Source organism: Talpa occidentalis, unplaced genomic scaffold (assembly GCF_014898055.3).
Source record: "Talpa occidentalis isolate TD23 unplaced genomic scaffold, MPIMG_talOcc4v2.1 talOcc4.5, whole genome shotgun sequence".
Taxonomy (NCBI): Eukaryota; Metazoa; Chordata; class Mammalia; order Eulipotyphla; family Talpidae; genus Talpa; species Talpa occidentalis.
The window spans coordinates 101,166,002-101,188,463 of NW_023604861.1; the positions used below are offsets into that span (position 1 = coordinate 101,166,002).

The following is a 22,462-nucleotide window of genomic DNA, read 5'->3' on the forward strand; positions in this document are numbered from 1 at the left end:
AGCTACCCACATGGTGCAGCCAACCTTGCCTGTCTCACCCGCTGCTCCACTCAGCAGTGTATTTCAGTCAGTCTGCCTGTTCTGCTCCCCACTCTGTCTCTGGTGAACCCTCTCACCTCCCCACACCTTTGGCATATATCCCAGTTCTTCTATATAAAAATAAGTTAAATATTTTTAAAAGAGAGAGAGAGAGACTTGAGGGCACAAGTTGCCCATGTGAATAGACAAGGGGAGATCTGGGAATCTATGAGGTAAGGTTTATTTAGATCCCCCCATTAAGAGTTGCAATTTGGCTGGGGTCTTTCAACAAGTAATTTTTAAATCTCTTAAAATCTCAGTTTCCTTATCTATACCATGTGGTTGGGCAAGGTATCCTTTTTAAGGTCTAGTTGTAACGGAATCAGCAAGCAGGTAAGTGGAATGTGGGTAAATGATTTTTTCAAGCAATGGCAGGCTTGTGCTATTCACGTCTGCTAGGACCAATGCCAGAGAACTGACAGACCTCCTCTGAGTTGGCAAAACACAGACTTTTCCAGAATAACCTAGGTGGCCTTTCTCTTCCTGTGCTTCTCTCATTCATCCCAGACCTTATACTTCCCCAACTATACTTGACTAGAAGGGAACTGAGTCAGTTAGAAGAGGGCAGATGAGGATGCATTGCTGGAGGTGCAAATCATAGTAACAAAAGTTTGGAAAACAAACCAAGCCCTGTGAGGTGATGACTGACAGAGCCAGATCTGGGGTTCCTATGGGCCCAGAGGGACTGCCCCAAAACATGGCCATTGATCCAGCCCAGGTGTGCACAGACTTGGCCACTCTGCTATCCCCTTCCTGCCCATGAGCACCACTGTCAGGGAGCTGTGCAGTCCCAGCTATGCTGCAGAACTCCACAATGGGACAGAACCCTCTGAGCAGGGGACGCCAAACCCATTCTTAAGGTAGGAGCAATTTTTGTGGCAAAGACAAGGTCATAGCCATCAAGTAAATGTGAGACAGTCTTTCAGAGCTTATGCCTTTACTGCCAGTCAGGACAGAACCCAAGGAGGATGCTAAAGTAGTAACTGTGTAAGAGCCACTCAAACGTATTTAGTGAACACTCTGTTCCTGGCTGATATTCCTAAGAGTTCCACGAAGTAGGTGTTATGATGTGCATTGAACGGAGAGGTCAGTGTTGTCAGAAAGGTCTGATTACTCTCCCAAGTCACCCAGTCAGGAAGACACTGGATCAGGATTTAGCCTCAGGTCTAGCTGACTCCTCTTACTCTGATTTTGCCACCACTGATTTTTGCCTTTGGTATTTTCTGGGTGTACCTTCCCTCCCTGCTGTGCCCACAGTGTTCTCACAAGCTGGTGAGTCAGCCAGTTGGAAAGCTGAACCTGCTTGACAGCAAGTTTTCTCCATTTGCCTCTGTTTGTGATGTCCTTTGGAATATGCTAGAAGGTTAATCTCAATAAATATTCAAAAATCAATGAGAAACTTCAGCAATAACCATAAAGCCATCATTCCTACTTGTCACATTGCTCCCCCGGGCCTAGAAGAACATCTGTGGTCAGTCTGGCCTCAGCCGCACGACCCAGTGGAAGTGGCACTGTCCATGCTCCAGGCAGGAGCTGTCACACACTCAGAGGTCAAGCCTGCCATCCTCACCCTCCCTCCTGCCAGCTATGTATGGTAGTAGCTGGTCTCACCCACGCAGCATTCCTCTGAGAGGTGGGGTGGAATGTGCAGTTTTAGAAAAGATTTTCACACTGATCTGAATGTGGTGCAGGTGTGTGGCACACAGGTGAAAGTAATGTGCTAAAGAGTTAACCCAAAACAGTTTATTGCTATTTCCCCTGGGTCTGACCACAATCTGGGTGAAATCCCTACAGACGAAGCCATGATCAAGAAACTAAGTCTCTAAGGGTATTTCAAACACCCATGGGGGAAAAGCTTTAGAAGGGGCAAAGAGGGGGCAGAAAGTCCCAAATATTAGATGGTAATTAGAGTAAATGCATACTGGCTACATTTAAGCAAGTTTTAGGTCTCTGTATAATTGCCAGTTGGAAATCTATGCATCTGACAAAATGGTCCAGTTTTTTCACTTACCATTCTTGCATTTTTATACCATACTGAAAAAAAAATCTGTAGAATGTAGGCTCCAAAACAAATGGAATCAAATCAAGATGTTCTTTGTTTAAGGAATGAATTAAGTCCATGAGAACAGTCACAATTTTGTGGCAATTTTACAAAATAAGATTTACCTTGATGACTTTATAAAACTTTGCAATGCAATTTTACCTACAGACATTCTGCTTTTCTGTAATCTGATATGCATTTTGCTGGATGAAAGGATAAATATGAATTCCTTTCTGTATTTTTTCTCCATCACTGGTACATGTCATCCAACACCCAGCATGCAGGCACCATACAGCTCACCAAAGGAAAGGCTGGTGTTTAATTTGCTTCATGCGGCACAAGCACAGCACAGACCTACATACATGGGCACTACACATTCATTCCACAAACACACACTGCCTCATTACTTTGCTCAGCACTCTTTTGGTGTAAAATCCTGCAGGATAGAAAAAAAAAATCCTAGCAGAAAGTGGTACAGGGTTTTTTTCTTTATCTATGTAGTCTACAGAGGTGTATGCTCACTGCCTCACTTAAGATTATTTGGGGCACGCCTGACAAGTAAGTTTTCAATTTTTTTCTTGAAGGGTCCTGGAAGGGCTGGGTGGTGACAGTGATGCCCAGTTTGGTCCTAGGGGCTCTGTGCTAAGAAGCATCCTAGCCTTAGGACAGAGAGGATAGCTGTAATACAGGTTGTCTTTTCTAGTTTACTGCTTTTAACTAAAATAATAACATTCACTCTGACATAATGACTGCACCAATTAAACTTAAGCAAAGAAAAAAGTCTGATGGAATAAATTTAGTTGTGGGAATGAAAACCTCTTCAGAAGTCCCTACAGTAATTATCTGTGTTCTCCCAGGGGCTGGGTGACAAGCACAGCGCAGGCTGGAAGTCCACAGGGAGGCCCAGCTTCACTGAGACAGGGTCTCCTGCTCTACCCGGCTCCGCGCTGTGTTACACTCCCTGCATAACTGGGGGGGGGGGGGGGGCGGCTGGACATGAGGGCCTGGGCAACAGCAAGGGGCCAACCCATCCACAGTTTGAAATTTTCAGAATCTTTCCTTGAATGGAAGCCCTGAGGGCAGGACCTCAATCCATCCAGCTGTTCACATACCAAACCTATACCGAGTGAAAGAAAAGCTGGACCCAATTTCAAGGACATTAAAATAAAACCATTTTTATAATAGTCTAGGAGCTTTCTCTGGGCATCTGCACACGCAAGGGCAGAGGACTCCTCCCATGCAACCCTCTGTGTAGAGAAGACTTAAGAGTAGGGTCAGCACTGTTGTCACAATTTCTTGGGGTACTGAATTACACATCCATAGGCTAGGCATTTTCTGGGGATTTTAAAAACAAAATAAAATGGACTTTCCATTGAAAGTAATTTTGAGTAATTGCTTAAAGATATAAAGGTTGGTCCACTGTGGCCAGCAGAAAGGAGAGTTTATTCCGTTGTATTTTTCAAATGAAACTGTCGGCCAAGTTAAAAATTCCTTTTTATCCCCTGGTGCTGCCTACAAGGACGAAAGAGGCAAGCTGTGCATTGGAGGCAGACACTCTGCAAAGATGCAGCCCCTCCCTGGGGATGCTATTAGTGTCCCGGGTTCTTGTAAAGACAGGGAGACATGAGAAGCTGATTACTATTCAGATCAGCAGCAAGGCCCAGGCTGTCTGGGAACTGACATCGCCAGGTAAATAAAAGGGCATTCACCATAGACTGAGCTGGTCTATATCCTGCGGTGGAAAAAGAATATAACTGCACCCCCCGCATTCAGGGTCATCTTGTGGAAAATGTCTCCAGCTCCCCAGTACATTTGGGGGTACACTTTATATGCAGTGTTATTATTTGGTGTCACTTAATATCCACCCCTTCCCCTCCCTACCATCCCTAACAGTCAAGTTCAAACACCTGACCCTTTTGGACCTAGCATTGGGCAGGGATGGATCATAACCCGGGATCTCTTCCTTGGTCCCCATGCTTACTTTGCAGGTTTTGGTTTCTCTGTATGGTGACACCATCCACTTGTCAATAATGATGGCAGTAATTGGCTCCATGGCTTAAGTGAGTTAATGAAATGACCTCATAATAATAACAACATCTACTGACTGTGATCTCTGTACCAGGGACTATGCGTAAAATGTACTAGTTCATAACAACTCTTTATTTGCAGGTAAGGGAACTGAGCACAGAGAAGGTAAGTAGCCTATCCCAGGATACACAGTCAGTATATGAGGAAGCCAGGACTCAAATTTGATTTTCTGACTCCACACCCAAGCTACCACTCCATACAGCCTTGGGGTGGGGTGGACAAAGCATCTTAAACTGCAGAGTGCACTTCGAGTTCCCTGCCCCCAACCCCCAGGGTATAAGGGTTAGCCAGGCCATCATGTAGTGTAAAGTGGTTTCTCAATCACACACAAATTCAATTTTCCTTAAGTATCAACCCAACTTTATCTGAAAACCTATCTGAAAGTTAAGTTACAGGACTGAAGAGGTTGTGTGATGCTGGAGTTCAGGGCCTCTCCTGGGAATGTCTGCGGTAAGACTAAACCCTGCCATATAAATCTTGTTCAGGAAAAGAAAAGAAGTGGTGTTGTGCAGGGGTAGAGTTACTACAGCTGCCGGACCCCCTGCTCACAGACTCGGGAGATCAGAGAGGAGCCAGGCCAATTTGATTCCTGGCCCAGAGGGCCCTGTTTGAAGGAACCATCTCAGATTTCCGAGAAGGGGAAGGTGCTGGGGAGCTGGGGCTGCTGCAGCCCATGGATGAATTCCACTGTGTGGTTTCTTGGACAGGTTGAGGGCAGCAGACTGGATAAGGAGCCAGACTCCTTTCTACCTCAGATAAGAGTGAGGCCTCCTGGTCTCTGACTGTGTTATTATACTCTGCTCCCTCTGCTGCTCGCCCAGGCGGAGAAAGGAGCAAAATGCTATTGTCCTGGAAAGAAGGAGTCTGAGAGGCAGAGACTTCCCTGGGCACGATGGCCAGGCCGAGGCCGTCAGGCTCTCATCCTGGTGTCCTCCCTAGCTCTGCACAAACTCTCTTTCTCTCAATGTGATCACATTGAACAAAACATGGACATTGCTGACGAATACTCAGTTTTCATAAATCTGTTTGTGAGATCAAGGGATATGTTTGAAACAATGAAATAAACATCAAAATCTATGATAGCCTCTGCTGTGTACTTTAGACAAATCTACCTGTGAGAACATTTCAGGCATAGACTCTAGATTCCACAGAATACCCAAAGATTTTGCTCTACTGCCCTGAGATATTATCATAACATTTTAAACATGTAAGGTAACCGTTGGGGTTCAGATGCCCTGCACTGTCACCCTGAGAAACATATTTCCATTCACATGCACCAGTACAGCTCTCACCCACCCAGCCCTACTCTGCTCCTGCCACATCAGTCACACAGCAGCCATGTGTGCCTGGATCCATAACCTCCCAGTACCAGAAATTGCTTTCTCAAGGTGTCCCTGCTTCCTTCTGAGAGGGGGGCAGTCTAAGGTACATTCCTCCCCGTATCCTTCATCCTTCCCGCCATGGTCCTCTACTATTAAGGACACAGCAGTTCCCCTTATCCACAGGGGATACCTTCCTAGACCCCCATGAATGTCTGAAACAAAGTATAGTACCAACCTGTATGAACTGTTTTTTTCTCCTCTACATATATACCTATGATAAAATTCAATTTATAAATTAGGCACAGGAAGAGATTAACAATAATAACTAATAACAAAAGAGAACAATTATAACAATATGTAGTTGATCCTTGGTGCTGAGGTGTGGAACATCTGTGGGCAGTATTGCACACATATCAGCTGGAAGTGCAGTTAACACCTTATGAGGTGTCCTTGCCCTGTGAGGCTCTGGACAGGAGAGTCAGTCCAGGACAGTTGAGTCTTATTCCAGAAGTTTCTTCAGGGTTCTTAAGGAGTGAGATCCAGTGACCCTTCATCTTGCCCAGCTTGATAACACATCTGTCCTATTTTCTTCCCAATCCCTTACTCCTGCTCCTGGGACTGTATCGCTGAACAAAACAGTCACATCAGCCCTCCACTCAGTGTGTACTTTTTTTTTTGCGGGGGAGGGGGTTGGAACAAGAAGGAAGGGCAACAGGAAGAGACAGGTTGTTTCAAAATGTTCCCTCCTATACCTTGGCTTATCTGGAGATTCAAACAGGAACAGTCTTCCTAGAGCAACAGTCTATCAATGTGACTGTTAGCTCCTCATGCTCCTCTGGGCATTTGAACCAGAAATAGATTTGTGACAAACCCCAGAAGAGCTTAATTAACATGGGTTTCTATTAAGACAATCAAAGAATAGTTGCCCCTTCCTTTAGAATGAGGACAAAAGACTGTTATATAGTTAACTTAAGCATAACTACATAAAACTATCTCTGGGTAATATAAAAGGATTCTGATAACAATTTTCAATTCTTCGCATTGCCAGCCATGAGAACATCTTTAACCATGCGTGGAGAAGACTGTATCTGCTCTGAGCTGCTCCAGGCTTCTTGGCCTCTGCATTTTCTTTTTCTGGATTTTCTTGTCCTACAATGTTTATACTGAGCATTATTTCTAGGCTCAGGTCAACGCTGAGTCCCAGAGGTCTTACTGATCAGCCTGTGAAAAAGGCTCGGCGCCCTCCTATATGGTCTAGAAAGTGTCTTCCTCCTTCTGGAGATTCTGTGTTGTTTCCACACACCCCTCCTCCCCCTGCCTGCTCTACTCTGGACTCTCTCTGGGTCAGGTCTGTTGTGAGACTGTCTCAGTGGAGGTTCATCCTGTCTCTTGCAGAGAAGTCAGTTCCAGACCTCGAGCAGAAAGGGATTCCGCCAAAAGCTGAACTAGGCTGTGCTCTCTTCTCACCCTCCCTCCCCGCAGCGCTGAGGATTCACTGTCTAACCACTTCCTGCCTGAAGGAGAGTGGCTAAGGTGAGGTTGTGTGTGGTCCTGTGCTAGGACCTCAGCAACCAGGTGAATGTGATCTGCTGCAAAGACTCTGGGGTGGCAACAGAAGGAAATCAAAGCAGGAGTTTCCTCCTGGCTCCGGAGGGAGCTTTTTGTCCAGGTGTTAGAAAGTATGATGGGGTTGGAATGAGGAAAGCAAATCCTGCACAGGCCCGAACCTCTTATAGTCTAGTTCCATGGGCTAGAAAGAGCATAAGGAGTGAATTATTTTACTTCAATAAGAGTAAAATCCAAGGTAAAGTTTCAGATGGGCTCCACCTGGAGGAGGCAGGGTCCTTTCTTCCCCTGCTCCCTCACTTCTGAGAAATACCCTGAGGTGTTTTATAATTGCCACAGCACCTCCCCTCCCCCCAGAAAGCTGGTGGGGGTCACCAGGCATTTCCAATGCAGTAGCAGGATGGTGGCTACAGAGTGCCACCTGGAGGCAGAGAGCGGTAAATACTCACTTAGCTAGGTCCCATGGACTCACCCTACCTTCATTCCTTTGCTCTGGGGTGGTCGAGGAGACCTGATCTTACACCTAAGCCCCAGCAGGCTGGGCACAGCCAGGACCCTTTAGTAAGAAGGCTCCAAACTGAGTCTAGGCAAAGGAAGAGGCAAACAGACCTCAGAGTCCTGTCACATCAAAATCATCCAGGAGGTTTAAAAGGTGCTAGTGCTCAGCTCTCACCCCAACATTCTGACTCCATTTGTTTAAATGTACTGCAATTTGAGATTTTTTTAAATTAATCTTTTGTTTTAAAATCTGTTTAGAATAACAGAAAAGTTCAGAGTTCCCATCCTCTCCTCATCAAGTTTCCCCTATTGTTAATGCAACATTACTGTGGTCCCCTGGTCACAACTAATGAACCAATATCGACACATTGCTATTACCAGAGGCTCATTCTTCATTCAGATGCCTTTCAATTTTACAGTGCCCTTCACTATCCCAGGTTTCCATGGGCTCCATGTCACATTTTTTCAGACTTTCCTTGATTTTGATGATCTTGGCAGTTTTGAGGAATACTGGTCAGGTGTTTTGTATACTGTCCTTTTGTTTGGGTTTGTTTGATGTTTTTCTCATGGACAGGTTGGGGTGATGAGTTTGAGGAGGAAGACCCCAGAGGTGGTCACCAGTCAAGGGTACCTGACATAACTGTTGCTGTTGACCTTGATCACCAGACTGAGGTTGCATTTACAGAGGTTTCTCCTCTGTAAAGTCACTCTTTTCCCCCTTTGCCTATTGCACTCTTTGGAAGTTATCATCATAGGACAGGCTTAAGGGGTAAGGGTTATAGTCTACCTCCTCAGAGGAGCAGTAATTACATAAATAACTAGAAACCCTTCTGACAAGAGTGTTAACTATGTTCCCTTGATAATTTATTCAGTCATTTATCTCAGTATGGACTCCTGAATATTTATCTTGTACATTGCTTATGGTCCAATATTTCATTGCTTAAGTGTTCCATCTTTGGCCTCTGGGTGCTCTGCTCCAGTTTCTTCTCAGGCAAATGGCTCCCGTATCCCTTTGACACACCCCCATCATTGTGCTCCTTGAGCACATCCTTGCTCTCTGGCACAAGATGCTCCAAGCTCATGCTGTGTATTTCCTGCCCCAGCCCTAGAATCAAGCATTGCTTCAGTGAGCTCTGGCTCCTTTTTTGGGGGGATGGTATTAGACCCCAAGGTCTGGGTGCCTGGTCAGAGTTGATAACGTGAATGTACAGTAGTTAGATGCACAGCAGTTCTCAGGTCTGACTACTTTTGAGAAGCACCTAGGAGATGGACTACAGCAGGGCAGCTGGTTCCTCACAGGTGTTCGGCCATATCCCACACCCTATTTGTCAGGAAAGTTAGGCACTCAATTGAACTTTTTTTCTTTGCAGTAATTGAAAGTACAGTTTACAACAACATCTACTGGAATTTAAGTCTAACAGAATTTATACCTGTGCTGCTATATTCTATCACCTGCTGGAGCTCAGTCCTCCATTTCAATAACCAGACAAAATGGAATGTGGAAAATTTCCTCTTTCAAGTTTGGCTCAGGACCTAACTAACCCAACACATCTGAGCCCAAGGCAGCAGGGTGACCGCCTGATATTTTGGGGACAAGGAAAAGAGATCTAATTTGTTCAACATGTGTGTGTGCATGTGTGAGTGTGTGTATGAGCATGTGAGTGTGTTAATCACGGTATGTGTGTGAGACTAGGTGAATGTGTGTGGTTGAGATGCATGAGTGTGTATGGGTGAATTGTGAGGAAATGGTGTGTAAACTTGAGGTTGAGTAGAGTATGTGTGAATGAATGTGTGTGTGTTTGTGGCATGTAAGCATGAGAACTTGAGTATGCCAGCATGAGAGAGTGTGCTTGGGGTAGGAATAGACAGCACAGTCCCTCTTCGGGCTTTCAAACCTGGTGACACTATCCCCCAGCCCCCTAGTGATCCTTATTCCTCACATATTTTGAACTTCTAGCCAACCACCTCTGCTCCAAAGTCTCAGGAGGAAAAATGGAGTCTCAGGGACCAGGGGCTCCAGTTGTGGCATAGTGCCAAGCCTTGTCTCTCGCCTCCTCTTGAGAACCTGAGTGCAGCACAAAACAGTCAAATATTTTCCTTTTCTGTCATCACTAACTATAGCTCCACAAGTTCCCAGATCGCTGTGTTAGCTCGTCGCCATAATTAGCAATTTTCTGATATCATACTAACACTAGTTAATTATTCCCTCGTAGACAAAGCAAATTTATGGGATGTCTCTGGTAAGTGAATAAATTCTGCTCCAGAGAGAAGCCACACTGCCCTGTGGTCACGCTGCCCTGTGGTCACACTGCCCTGTGGTTCCAGGAAGGACCCAGTGACCTGGAACGGGGCCGTGGGTGAGGAGACCAGGAAGGCCTCAGTCACTACATGGTGTCCACAGTAGCCTGGCTCCTTCTTCAGAGAAAGGAAAAGCTTCAAGAACCTGTTCGCCTCTGTCCTTCACTGGTGCTGTGACCCAGGTGTAAGGAAGGGATCTTTGTCACCTTCAGTCCCCTCCAGCGGCCTGTGCACTCCAGTGGCACTCACCCTTTCTGTGTTCAAACAAAACTAGCCTGTGATCACCCCCTGTCCTTAGGACCCAGCTTTCTGCCTGCTTCTCCCCAGGACACAGTACTTAGCAAGGTTATCTGTTACCCCTTCTGCAGTCAGGGCCTCCTGGAGGGGGTTAGATGCCAAGGCAGGACCAGGAGAGGGAACTGGCACAGCTGTGGTTCCTCACACAGGGGCACAGACCACCACTTCTCCTTCGAGGGTACCGCTGCTCCCTGGTGAGAGTGACAAGGGGGAACTGAGACTTCAGGGGGCACATCCTTACATGGGACACACCACAAGCCCTCCCAAAGGCAATTTGGTGAAAAGAAAAAAACAACCCACGAGGCTATTTTTGCCCAGGGTATTTTAAGTGTCTGAAGCAGACATTGGACTTTCTTGCCCGAGTTACTCAGATAGTGAATTCAGTGATGTCCTTTCATAAGTGAGAAAGTCCCTTCTTGGTGGAAAGTTTAGGCTTGAGATATTTTACCTGCAACTTCTTCTCAATTCCCAAAACACAGAGGTGCTGTGGTACATGGTAGTTTCAGTGTGTCTGTGCAGGTGATGGCCACTGCCTCTCTCTGGCTGCCACTGACACAAGGTTTTGCAAGATTCTCTCATCAGCCATGTTCTGTTAGGTTTGGACACCTTCACCAGTAAACCCCGCCACCTGATCTCCCTCTGAAGTGCACTGTTTGTGCTGCAAGTTGCCCTGAGAGGCTGTGATTTAACATGTGCTATGGCCAGGCAACTGACTGCCCAGTAATGGGGCAACTATATGACATAGTTTTCTGGGAAAGTCCCAGGTGGCACCTCTGGTGTTGGTTTAGTGGTTAATAATGCCCAGAGTGCCTCTATTTGGACAATAACTGTGGCCACCATATTTGGTGAAAAGACTTGAGGGCCAGCACCCTCTTCTTGACCTCTGAAATCTGGCTTTTCTGAAGCATCTACCCTCATGCTCTGGGAGGGTCAATGTCAGGTGAGTGCACTAGGAACTGCTGGGGAGAGCAAGCTACCCCATCCCCATGCAGAGGCCTGAAAGTCTCTCATTTCACATGCATGTTCTATTAAAATCCAGCACCCTGAAGCCTTCCTGCAGCTCTGCAACTGAGGTATTCTCTCTCTATGAATCTTCAAATCTACCCTGAGCTTCTTTCCCTCCCCTTAATAAATTCCTCCTGAAATGGTGGAGAAGCCACATAGAGCAAGACTTGGGAACTGATTTGGCTCAGCTCAACATCCCAGCTCAGACATGTGGAAGATGAGTGACCTTGGCACATCACTGCATTGCTCTGAGTCTCAGTTTCTCCATTTGTAAAATGGAGGGTCTGTCTCTTAGAGCCATAGAGAGGATTGATGAGTGAATACATGTGATTCACTGGGAATGGGTTCACTGTTTATAAGTGTTAGCTGTTTTTTAAGCATTGCATTTTCCTTTCGGGATTGCAAGCTTTTTTCCTTTAAAAGTCAAAATTCAAAGTTATTGGTTGAGTAATGTCTACACGCCAGGTACATTTACAACTGCTATCTCACTAGGCCTCAAGAAAATTCACAGGTGAAGAGGTGGTTCAGAGAGGTTAGCCATTTGACCCAGGTCACACAGCTTAGTAGTTAAAAAATCAGGGGTGAATTTAAACACAGGCCCTTTTCCTAGTTTTTCATACAACCTGTCTTCCATCTCACTCCACAAAAATCTCAGTGACAAATAAACCATTGTTCTGAAATACAATGCAGTTTAGCCACAAGGGTTTATAACAGATGACAGACATTAAAATCAGCTGTGCTCTTCAAGAAAATCAAATGGCGTCCAGGCATCAATTTAAGAGGACAACCGTTTACACAAGTCACGAAGACTGAAGAGTTTCTGTCAAATCAATAGATTTCTGCTCTCTATATTCCACCCTGAATATGTGCCATGGAGTCTGTCTTAACCTCTGGATTGAAGAGAAGATGTTCAAACAAGGTTTGTTGTAGAAGTGACTATTGCTTTCCAGCTACAGGATTAGTTTCCAAGGAGAGGAACTATCACGGATCAATGATGGGCACCCCCACTGTCCGTCTGGGGTCTCAGTGTCTCCTCTGAGAATGAGGCTCCCCTTCTCCAGGATCCCTGCAGCTCTTACTTTGCAGAACAGGATATCTTAGGTGCCTCGGGTCATATCTGCCTTCTAGAAGATTTACCTGAACTTAGCTGAGTAGTATCCCCCAAAAGTTATGTTCACATCCTAATCCCCAGAACCAATGAATGTGATCTCATTTGGAAAAAGGGTCTCTGCAGATGAAATTAGTTTATGGATCTTAAAATGGGATTGTCATGGATTACTTGACTGAGTCCTAAATCCAGTGACCAGTGTCTTATAAAAGACACAGGGTAGAGACATACAGACACCCAGAGTAGAGCGTGTGACGGTGGAGCAGAGACTGCAGTGAGCAGCCCCAAGTTAAGGAATGCAGGCACCAGCAGAAGCTGGAAAAGGCAAGAACAGATTCTGTCTCCTACAGATTCCAAGAGAAGCCCAGACTTGCTACACCTTGATTTTGGACTTTTGCTTTCCAGAATTGTAAAAGAATGCATTTCTAGTGTTTTAAGCCACCCATTTTGTGGTAATTCATGGTAGCCATTCAATAGCTAATGACTAATACAAATAGTTTTATATGAATACTAACTGGTTATACACATGTTTATTTTCAAAACACAAGTAGGCTTCCTCTGTAAAGGTTTCTTTCTAAGAAGAACTCTTCAGTGGAATTACTATGACTGAAATCAAGATCAGCCCTCCCCTGCCTATTAGAACACCTGGAGATTATAGCCAGTAATAGGCCAAGATACCTGAGGAACTGACTGAATTGGCTATCAGGATAGTTCACATTTTTATAACTTTGCTGGGCTTTGCTGGGGTCACTCTGTTGTAAGACAATCCCATTCAAAGATTCTAAAATAACCTTTAACACATCAGAGACAAATAATTACATGGAGCCTAAAACCAAACCACCCCAGGTGGTGGCTGTAGTGCCAACAAGCACAGGGCAGGTTTACTATTAATTCAGGACAATGGATAAAGGGAGTCCCAGAGCCCTCAGTGGAATTCTCAGGTTTTAATGCTCTCAGGGAACCAGGTACACAAGCACACCAGGTAGGGAGACTGGCATGCAAGGAGACAGGCACAGATCTGGTAGGGGAGCAGGGAGGCAGGCAGACACTTGAGCCTCCCTGACCCACACAAATCTCTATGATTTGTCTGGCATTCTCTCTCGTGCCTCATCTCATGGTCTCTCGCCATATGGCCTTTCTCTGCCGCCATTGCTGCTGCTTTTATCCCAGCCTCTTAGACTCAGCTGTGCACACTTACACATACACACACCCCCATGCTCCAGGTGTCCACAATCAGGCATATAGGCCCCACGCCCATGTTCCCAAGCACCTTCTGCATTAACCCAATCAAGGCTGCAGGTGATAGCCATGAAGGCTTTTGGTGCAAAAACTCTGATTAATTCATTTATCCTACAGTGGCCATAGTTATTTGCTCTATGAAATAGCTGGCAGTCCTCTTATAACTACTATCTCCCACTCGAGCAGCTGACACCGGCTCTAGGAACGCACACCAGCTTTCATGTGGTTCTAGTCATCTCTCAGCAGGCCCTTCAAATCTTCCTGATCAGTCTCTTACACAGTCTGCTCAGCATTTTCCCACTGTATTCTCCAGAGCATCTGTCTCTGGCCCCATAGTCTTCACATCCCTGCCACCAGCACCCCAGTGGAGAAAACAGACCAATAAGTGAATGGTTAAGATCCTTTGCTACCTTTGTTACCTCAGACGAGTCCCACATTCTGTGGTACTTCTGTCAGGTAAGAAGTTAGGAGTCTTTCAGGCAAGAAGAGGCTAAGCCAGTGTGCTCACTGCCGTGGTGTGTGTGTGCAAACACACATAGGCACACACACACACTCAAATGCAGACTTTGAAGGGAAGGCATACTAGCAATTAAAGGTTCACTCTATTACCATTTTTTACTTCTTAAAAATAAATATGAATCTAATATAGGCCTCCTAATATAGGTGGCACAGGGGTTAAGTCACAGCACTATGAAGCTATCCGCAGCAACTGCAGCACAGCACGAGTTCTATCCCTGGCCGGCCAGGGAGCTACCCACATAGCGCAGCAGAGCTCTCCTGTCTCACCAAACTGCTCCCCTTAGCAGTGTATTTCAGTCAGTCTGCCTGTTCTGCTCCCCACTGTCTCTAGTGAATCCTCTCATCCCCCCACACCTCTGGCTTGTATTCCAGTTCTCGTATGCGTAAACAAATGAATCTTAAAATAAATAATATGAATCTAATATGGAGACTTGTGAGGATTTGACTGAGTTGACAATAGGGCCAATGGTGCAGAATACATATCTTGGTACTTTTCTGTATTCTGCAACATTTCCTTTCAAAAATCCATCCCTAGGTCTTGTTAACTTTCCATTTGCCATTCCAAATAGAAGGTAGAAACTATAAGAACTTGAAAAACTAGTAATTTTTCAAATTGAGCACATTTGCACCTTCCATGATCCATCTCTAACAGCAGGGAACACTGATGCCATTTTGGAAAGAAGAGTCATGTATATATGCTTTGGCAATCAGAGAAGGGATAAAATGGCTGGGGGCCTACACCCTCCTCCCAAAGTCTGACTGCTTTGAGAAGAAAACTCCCACAGGTGAGATGGTAAACTGAGTCTCCAAGACCTGCAGTGACAGAGAAAGATGAACACAAGGATCCACACCTACCCCTGCCCTCACACAGTCAGGGAGCTGGGCTAGAGCAGGTGCAGGCCGTGGGGGTATGCTGCAGAACTTCCTCCCACCACTGTGTGGTGACCGACAGGGGCATTGCCCTGAGCCTATCTTTTCTGTCTTTCTGAGCCAGAGCAGATTATGGGATGGGGAGTCCTATCCAGGGGGTTGGGGAGCTAAGCAAGTGTATTCAACAGAGACCTCACTCTCCGGAACGTGAGTCCTTGAGGACCTGGGGTAGTGCTCCATGAGGTGTGTTCAGGTCTCCCATCACTGCTGCCCAACAGCCCAGTTGTCTCTGGGGCATCTTGCAGAAATTCTGCTCCTTTCATTGGTACCTCTAGACTCTCCAGAATCTAGAGCGTGCTCTCCCAGTGGTGGCCTGAAATCAGCTCCTCCTCCACTGAAGCAGTGGAAGATTTAAGAACAAGCAGGGCCACTAAAGGAGCAAAAAAGCAGAGTTGCATACCTGAGAGCTGAGGCATTGGTGAGGAAGGCTCTAGTTCTGCAACAAAGAACTTCACTGGGAGCAGTTTTGTGACATAATTAATTGGTAATAAAGCTATTTTGATATAAAAAAGATCAAAAGAGAGAAGAGACATTCAAAAGAATGTCAAAAAAAGATAAACCAATAATAAAATTAGAAAGACAAATTACAAAATATTTGTAATACTACTATATAGAGAAAACACCAAATATAAAATAACCAAACACATTTAAAAATGCTTGCAGAATGCAGACTATAGGGGCTGAGGCCTCATTATGAATTGCAGCACTTGGAAGGTTTAGCAGCAGGGGGAATGCAGCGTGAAAATCTGGAAAGGATTTGATTTAGGTTTTCTGGGTCCTAAGTCCAGTAAGGATCAACTGATCCAGAATCTTCTTAAAGAAGAACATACCCCCGAGAACAAGATTACAGTTATTAGAGTTGGTGCTGTTGACATGGCCTGTGCCTCCAGTATCTTAATGGACTTGGCAGATGAATTTGCTTTTGTTGACATCATGGAAGACAAATAGAAGGGCGAGATGCTAGATCTCCAACAGGGCAGTCTTGTCTTTGGAACACCAAAAAATGTCTCTGGCAATGCTTACAATGTGACTGCAAACTTATTATAGCTGGGTCATGTCATCAAGAAGAAATTTTCATTTGGTCCAACATCTTGAACAACTCTAATTCATCATTCTTAATGTAAAATGCAGCCCAAACTACAAGTTTCTTGCTGTTTCCAGGCCAGTGGATATCTTGATCTATGTGGCTTGGAAGATAAGTGGTTTTCCTTAAAGTTATGTTATTGGAAGTGGTTATAGTCTGGATTTAGCCCAGTTCTGTTGCCTAATGGGACAAAGGCTGGAATTTCACCATTTAAGCTGCCATGGGTGGATCCTTGGGGAGCATGGAAACTCTAGTGCACCTGTGTAGGGTGGAGTGAATATTGCTGGCATCTCCCTGAGGAATCTGCACCCTGATTTAGGCACTGATGCAAATAAGGAACAGTGGAGAGAGTTTCACAAACAAGTGGCTGTCAGTGCTAATGAGGTGATCAGTCTAAAAGGCCATTGGACTGAAAGCCCATCCTGAGCCACTGGTCTTTCTGTGGCAGATTTGACTGAAAATATAATGAAGAATCTTAGGGGGCATATCCAATTTCTACCATGAGTAGGAGTCTCTGGAATAAAAGATGACATCTTCCTTAGTTTTCCTGGAACCTTGGAAGAGAATGAAATCTCAGAGGCTATGAAGGCGACTCTGACACCTGAGGAAGAAGCTTATTTGAAGAAGAGTGTAGATACACTTTGGGGAATCCAAAAAGAGCTACAGTTCTAAAGTCATCTAATGTTGAACCACTTCATAAAGTCACAACAGGATTGGGGTTGGAGGTTGTCCATATGTTACTTTTTATCTGAGCTGTGACTAAAGCAGTAAGATTAAGACAGCCTGAGAAAAACATCAATTTCCTAAAGTATAAAGAGGAATGATTCATAAAACTCTACAGCTATATCCTGATGCTGGATGGTAATCCTTAACTAGTTATCATAAATTAGTTCCACCACTTTGGAGGCACCACTGCTAATGTTGTACCTGCTGTAGTTGCCCTTCAAACCAGATGTGCATTTATGGAGATGCATAATTTCTTGTTCCTTTACCAAACAAGCCCAATCCACCTTTCTGACTCTCCTGTCAATCCCCTCCAGGATGCAATGTATAAATCCAGCATTGCATGTCTTGTGCATAACTCCTATAATCATATTCTGTTACTAGGTGTATCAGAATAGTGTACATTGCCATATAATGCAAAAAGAAAAATCCACATGTAAGCAATGAACCAATTATCCATATGTCATGTCAACTATAAAACACCAAGTAAACCATGAACAGTGAAAATAAAATTAAAATGTTTGTAGATTCACAGCAATATTGCACAAAGAACTGAATTTTGTGCGTGTGAATTTTACCTCAGCACTTATCTCCCAAGTCTTTCATTCATTCATAGTGTTATACTTAAAATTTTTTTTTTTTGTATTTTTCGTACAGTCCAAGAAAATAACACACCAATTGTCAGAGTTGGTTTCTGAGCTCACCCATGGAGAAATGAAACCAATTGATCATTCAAGTGATTCTTTTCTCTTTTAAGACAAAATTGCCTCCAGCTAATTAGTTAGGCAGTGAAAATGTTTGTGAGGACAGTATGGGACTCAGGTGAACAAGACCCAGTCCTGGTAGCACTTTCCCTCCAGCTTCCCACTCATGTCACCTTTACTGAGAGCAAAATTGTGCCTTTTGATTAAGGCACTGAGATAAAAGTAGAGAAAGCACCTCTTCTCTCAGCAGTTATTACTCCACCTTCTTCTGAAGAGTGGCAATCTGTTTTTGCTTTTGAAATGAGGAGAATTGGCTCCCCAGGGACAAATGGCCATGTGCTTTATTTGGAGCTCACTGGCACAGCAAGCTGAGTGAGTCAAGGTCCTATTAAAAAAACACAAACAAGCAAACAAAACACCTCCAAGTGTCCAGCATGCTCTGAGTGGCCACCAGCACAATTTAGATTCACTTTTTCCACAGGTCAGGCCTCTTGGCTGCGCTGGCCAATCCAGCAGTGTGGACTTTCCACTACAGGCAGGGTGTCAGGTGCCTTCCTGCATTTCAAAGACAACCACCAAAAAACCCTATAATTCATGAATAACTTTATAATGACTACATATTGAATTAACATGTAAGGTTAAATAAAATATATGGTTAAAATTCATTTTACTGTTTTTCTCTTTTCATAGCTAAAAGTACAACCACTAGGTCACACATGTGTGACTTGCATGGGTGGCTGATGCTACACTTCAGTTGCTTTAAGGGGATGTTTCCCTATGCCAAGGGAATTGAAGTTTTTGAAAAATAACCAAACCAGCTATAACCAAACCAAACTATTTGCTTTCATGATCTTGATATTGCAAGGATTTCCTACCAAGAGCGGAGGTTGTAACTGCCCTGGTGGTGGCAATAGGAGTACATGTCCATAGAGAATTTCAAAATAACTCTACCAAAGTTCAGTCTGCTTTTTATTATCACCCTATTTCTTCAGTGGTGAATGGTCCTGCCTGCCTGGAACAGCCCTCCAGCCCTCCACCTCGCCAGCCAGGTGCCCACTGACTACCCAGGTGAGCACACGCTCCAGGCCCCAAGGGTAGGGCTGCAGAACTACAAGCTCGTCTCCTTTCTCCTTTCTCCACTCTCCTCTGCCTTCCTGGGAAAACAAGTCCTGCCTGTGCCGGACATGACTCCTGGCATTTTGTTCAGGTGACTGTCTAGATCCAACTGGCCATAGCCATCCCTTCCCTCCCCTGGCCAGACATGCTACACTTTTCGCAGTTTCCCCTGAGGCCTTCTGTAGTGCCAGCAGGCACAGGGCAAGTCCACTATCAATTTGAGCAGATGGATAAAGAGTGTCCCAGAGCCCTCATGGATTTTTCAGGTTTTAATGCTCTCTCAGGGTACACAGGCACACCAGGCAGGGAGGCTGGCATGTGAGGAAGCAGCACTTGCCAGGCAGCTTTTAGCCCAGCCTCTAGGCTCAGGTATGCACACTTATGCACGCCCACACCCATGCTCCAGAGGTTCACAATCATGCACGCATGGCCCACACCCACGCTCGCAAGTGCCTTCTACACTAACAAAATCAAGGCTGGAGGTGATAGCCACAGAGACTAGTGGCGCAAAAAGCCTGACTAATTCATTTACCTTACACCTTCCTACTGGGACTTTCTCTTTAATGAGAAGTTTCTTCTGCTTTGAGTCAGAGTTCTGCTCCTCAGCACCATCCTCTGGAAATCTACCCTTGCCTGGGGACCTCTCAGGCTTATCCCATTTGCGGAAGCCCTTAGCACCCATTCAAGCAGACTGCCCCACTTTGGGCCACAGTGATCCCTAGTACATATTTTTGGATAGTGTTATATAATAATTTTTTATCAACAAGTAGGATTTGGGTATAAACTTGGGCCAGTCACTTAAATTCTCTGCTCCCCAGTTTCATTATACATAAAGTGGGAGTAGTTGACTCTCATAGGGCTGTTGGGAAGACTAAATAAAGTTAGATGATACAGGTAATTAACATAAAACAGCAATGCCTGGCACACTGAACAGCATGTGCAGGGGATTAAGAAAAATAAAAATATTACAATATTACCTGTTATATGTCTGTTTTCTTTGGGGTCAGCCTGTGGTTTATCTTGTTGTTTTCAGAGTCCAACACTATCCTAGAAAAATGAAGTGTTCAATCATTTTCTGAGTTCATAAGTCAGTTTCTGGATAAATGGTAAGGAAGGGATGTTGACAAGTCCAATGTGCCCTGGGACTCACCTTTGTGACTCTCACTTGGTTGCATCCCCCAGCCCCCACCTGACATGGCACACAGCCTGACTCTGCTCTGACCCATCATGGCAGGGGTCAGGTCCAGCGTGGGGCCCCTCAGGACTGCACGCTGCCATCCTGCTTTGACTGGGCCCTGCCCTGGTCACTCCGTCACTCTTGTCTGCAGTCTTGTCTCCACTCACCCCACCACCCCTACGCGCTGCTGGGAGCTAGAGCTCTTTCCACAGCTTTCCATAGGGGTGGGGGTGGGTCAGGGAGGAGTTAATGCTCTTGTCAAGGGTAGGGTGTTGTTAGCCAAGGGCCTCTGGGTTTAAAATGCCTTGTTGCCCCAGGCATGGGTTTGGTGCTGCACTGAGTGCTCTGGGGCTGCAAAAAACATACAATTTGAAAAAGCTCCTGCATTAGGGTTCACCACAGAAACAGAACCGAGAGAGAGAGAGAGAGAGAGAGAGAGAGAGAGAGAGAGAGAGAGAGAGAGAGAGAGAGAGAGAACAAACAGAAAGATGGGTGACTGGGTAGATAGATGGATAGATAAAGGAATTGGCTCACCCACAAAGGGAAGTACAATTGCTTTCCTCAGAGTCTGCCAATTCAAATGCTAATGTCATCCCCAAACACCCTGTAGACCCACCCAGAATAAAGTTTGACCAAATAGGCCAGCAGCACAGCCCAACTAAGTTAACAGATAAAATTAACTCTTACAGCCCCTTACAGCTTGGCCAGGAAGAAGATGAGAAAAGAAGAAACTGAGGTTTCAGATCTTTAGCTGCATCTCCACTTGCTTGTATGTAGGGGAAGGAAGACCACAGAGCAGGTTTTCTGATCCAGCAGAAGGGGGTAAAGGAGGAGTCAAAGTCCTCAGTGGCTTTTGCAGGTCTTTTATTTAGATTTACCAGGCATATGGCAGGCAGGGGTGCTGGGGGGCCGGGAGGCTGGCAGGCCTCCCAGCCCCCAGCAAATCCTCACTCTATCTGGGCTCTCTGGCGATCTCTCGGCTTCTCTTCTCTCGGCTTCTGCTGGCGTCCCCATGATGCCGCCCTTATAAACTCAGTCTCTCAGCCCAGGAGTGCCCACTTCAGGTGCCCGCCATCAGGCATGCATTCGGGAACACAGGGTCCCCTCATCTATCCTAATGGCGGGAGGGCAGAAAAGCCTGATACTTTTTACCTTACCCTACACTGTATAACCCCAGCCAGGTCACCTGGCTTCTGTGAGTGTGTCCCTATCTACACAGTGGGGACAGATCATGCCAAACTGCCAAGCCAAGTATCCTGGCCCCTGAGGGGCTGCTGTTGCTAGTTTTAGAGCATGGTTGGAACTTTGACCAGACAAATTAACGATTTGGGAGCAAGGAACGAATTAGGGGAAAATAGATGAAGACACTTCCAGCAAGGAGGAGACTCAGATTCAACTCAAAACCACTCCCTGTGGCTTTGTGGCTTATTTTATTTTATTGCATTTTAGATTTAGGATTTGGAGTGCTTTGAAGGTAGAATTTCATTAGATAACAAAATTTTGCACAAAACCTGCTTTTCCTAGATTAAATACATACGCGTGCGTTATACCCAGGAGGCCAGGAACCACCTCTTCTATAATGCACTGGTAATCTTTGTGCTCCTGCACCTCTGGGGTCTCAGGTTCATCCAAACACTGTCTTTATACCTGGGATGTTCTCCCTGCTCTAGAACCTGAGCTCATCCCAGCTGAATGTTTTTAGTTATTCAAGAGGACTGCTGGCATGAATTGAAGCTAAAAATAAGCACCTTTTCAACACAGAAGGAGGCAAAGTCCTTAGAATTCATGACCACAGGAGAAAAACGATCCTGGGAGTTTGGATAGATGAGCAGTCAGGGGTCTTATATGTATTTATTAAGTATCTACTGCACACAGGATATAGGGGAGCCTTCTTTCTTTTCTCTTGGTTCAGAGAAGAAAGAATTGCCCAATTTTCTCACACCAGAGAAGGACAGCCCCCGTCTCTGCCTGTTAGTACTTGGCATCTCCTGGGTCATGTCTACCCCTGGGTACCACACTCCCACCCCCTCATCTCCATTCATGCGGATGATGCCTTCAGGGAGCGGGCGGTCAGCCCTGTAGAGGACGGGGGCTGGCACTGCTACTTAGTTGTCCTTCTGGACATGAGGAGCGTGGCCTGGATTCAGGGTGAGAAGACAGGATGGCTCTGTGTAGAGCCAACACCTCTTTCATGCTACCTGCTGTAGGGTAGGTAAAAGGTATCAGGCTTTTCTGCCCTCCCGCCATTAGGATAGATGAGGGAACCCTGTGGTCCTGAATGCATGCCTGATGGTGGGCACCTGGAGTAGGGTGTGGGCATAGGTAGATGGGATTTACCTGGGCTAAGACTGGGCTTTTAAGGGCAGCGTCACAGAGACTCCAGCAGAAGCAGAGAAGCAGAAGCAGAACCACGAGAGAAGCAGAGAGAACGTGAGAGAATAATGGAGAGCCTAGAAAGAGTGAAGACTTGCTGGGGGCTGGGAGGCCTGTGGTCCTGAATGCATGCCTGATGGCGGCACCTGAAGTGGGTACACCTGGGCTGAGAGACAGTTTATAAGGGCGGCGTCATGGGGACGCCAGCAGAAGCCAAGAACGAATGGAAGCCGGGAGAAGAGAAGCAGAGAGAAGGCTGGAGAGCCCAGATAGAGTGAAGACTTGCTGGGGGCTAG

The 22,462-nt window shown here is 45.6% G+C and overlaps 1 pseudogene; it reads left to right on the top strand.

The window, feature by feature from the left end:
* The first annotated feature begins 3,702 nt into the window (after window positions 1-3,702).
* On the top strand, window positions 3,703-16,773 carry LOC119258627 (L-lactate dehydrogenase A chain-like; annotated as a pseudogene).
* Window positions 16,774-22,462: the final 5,689 nt, after the last annotated feature.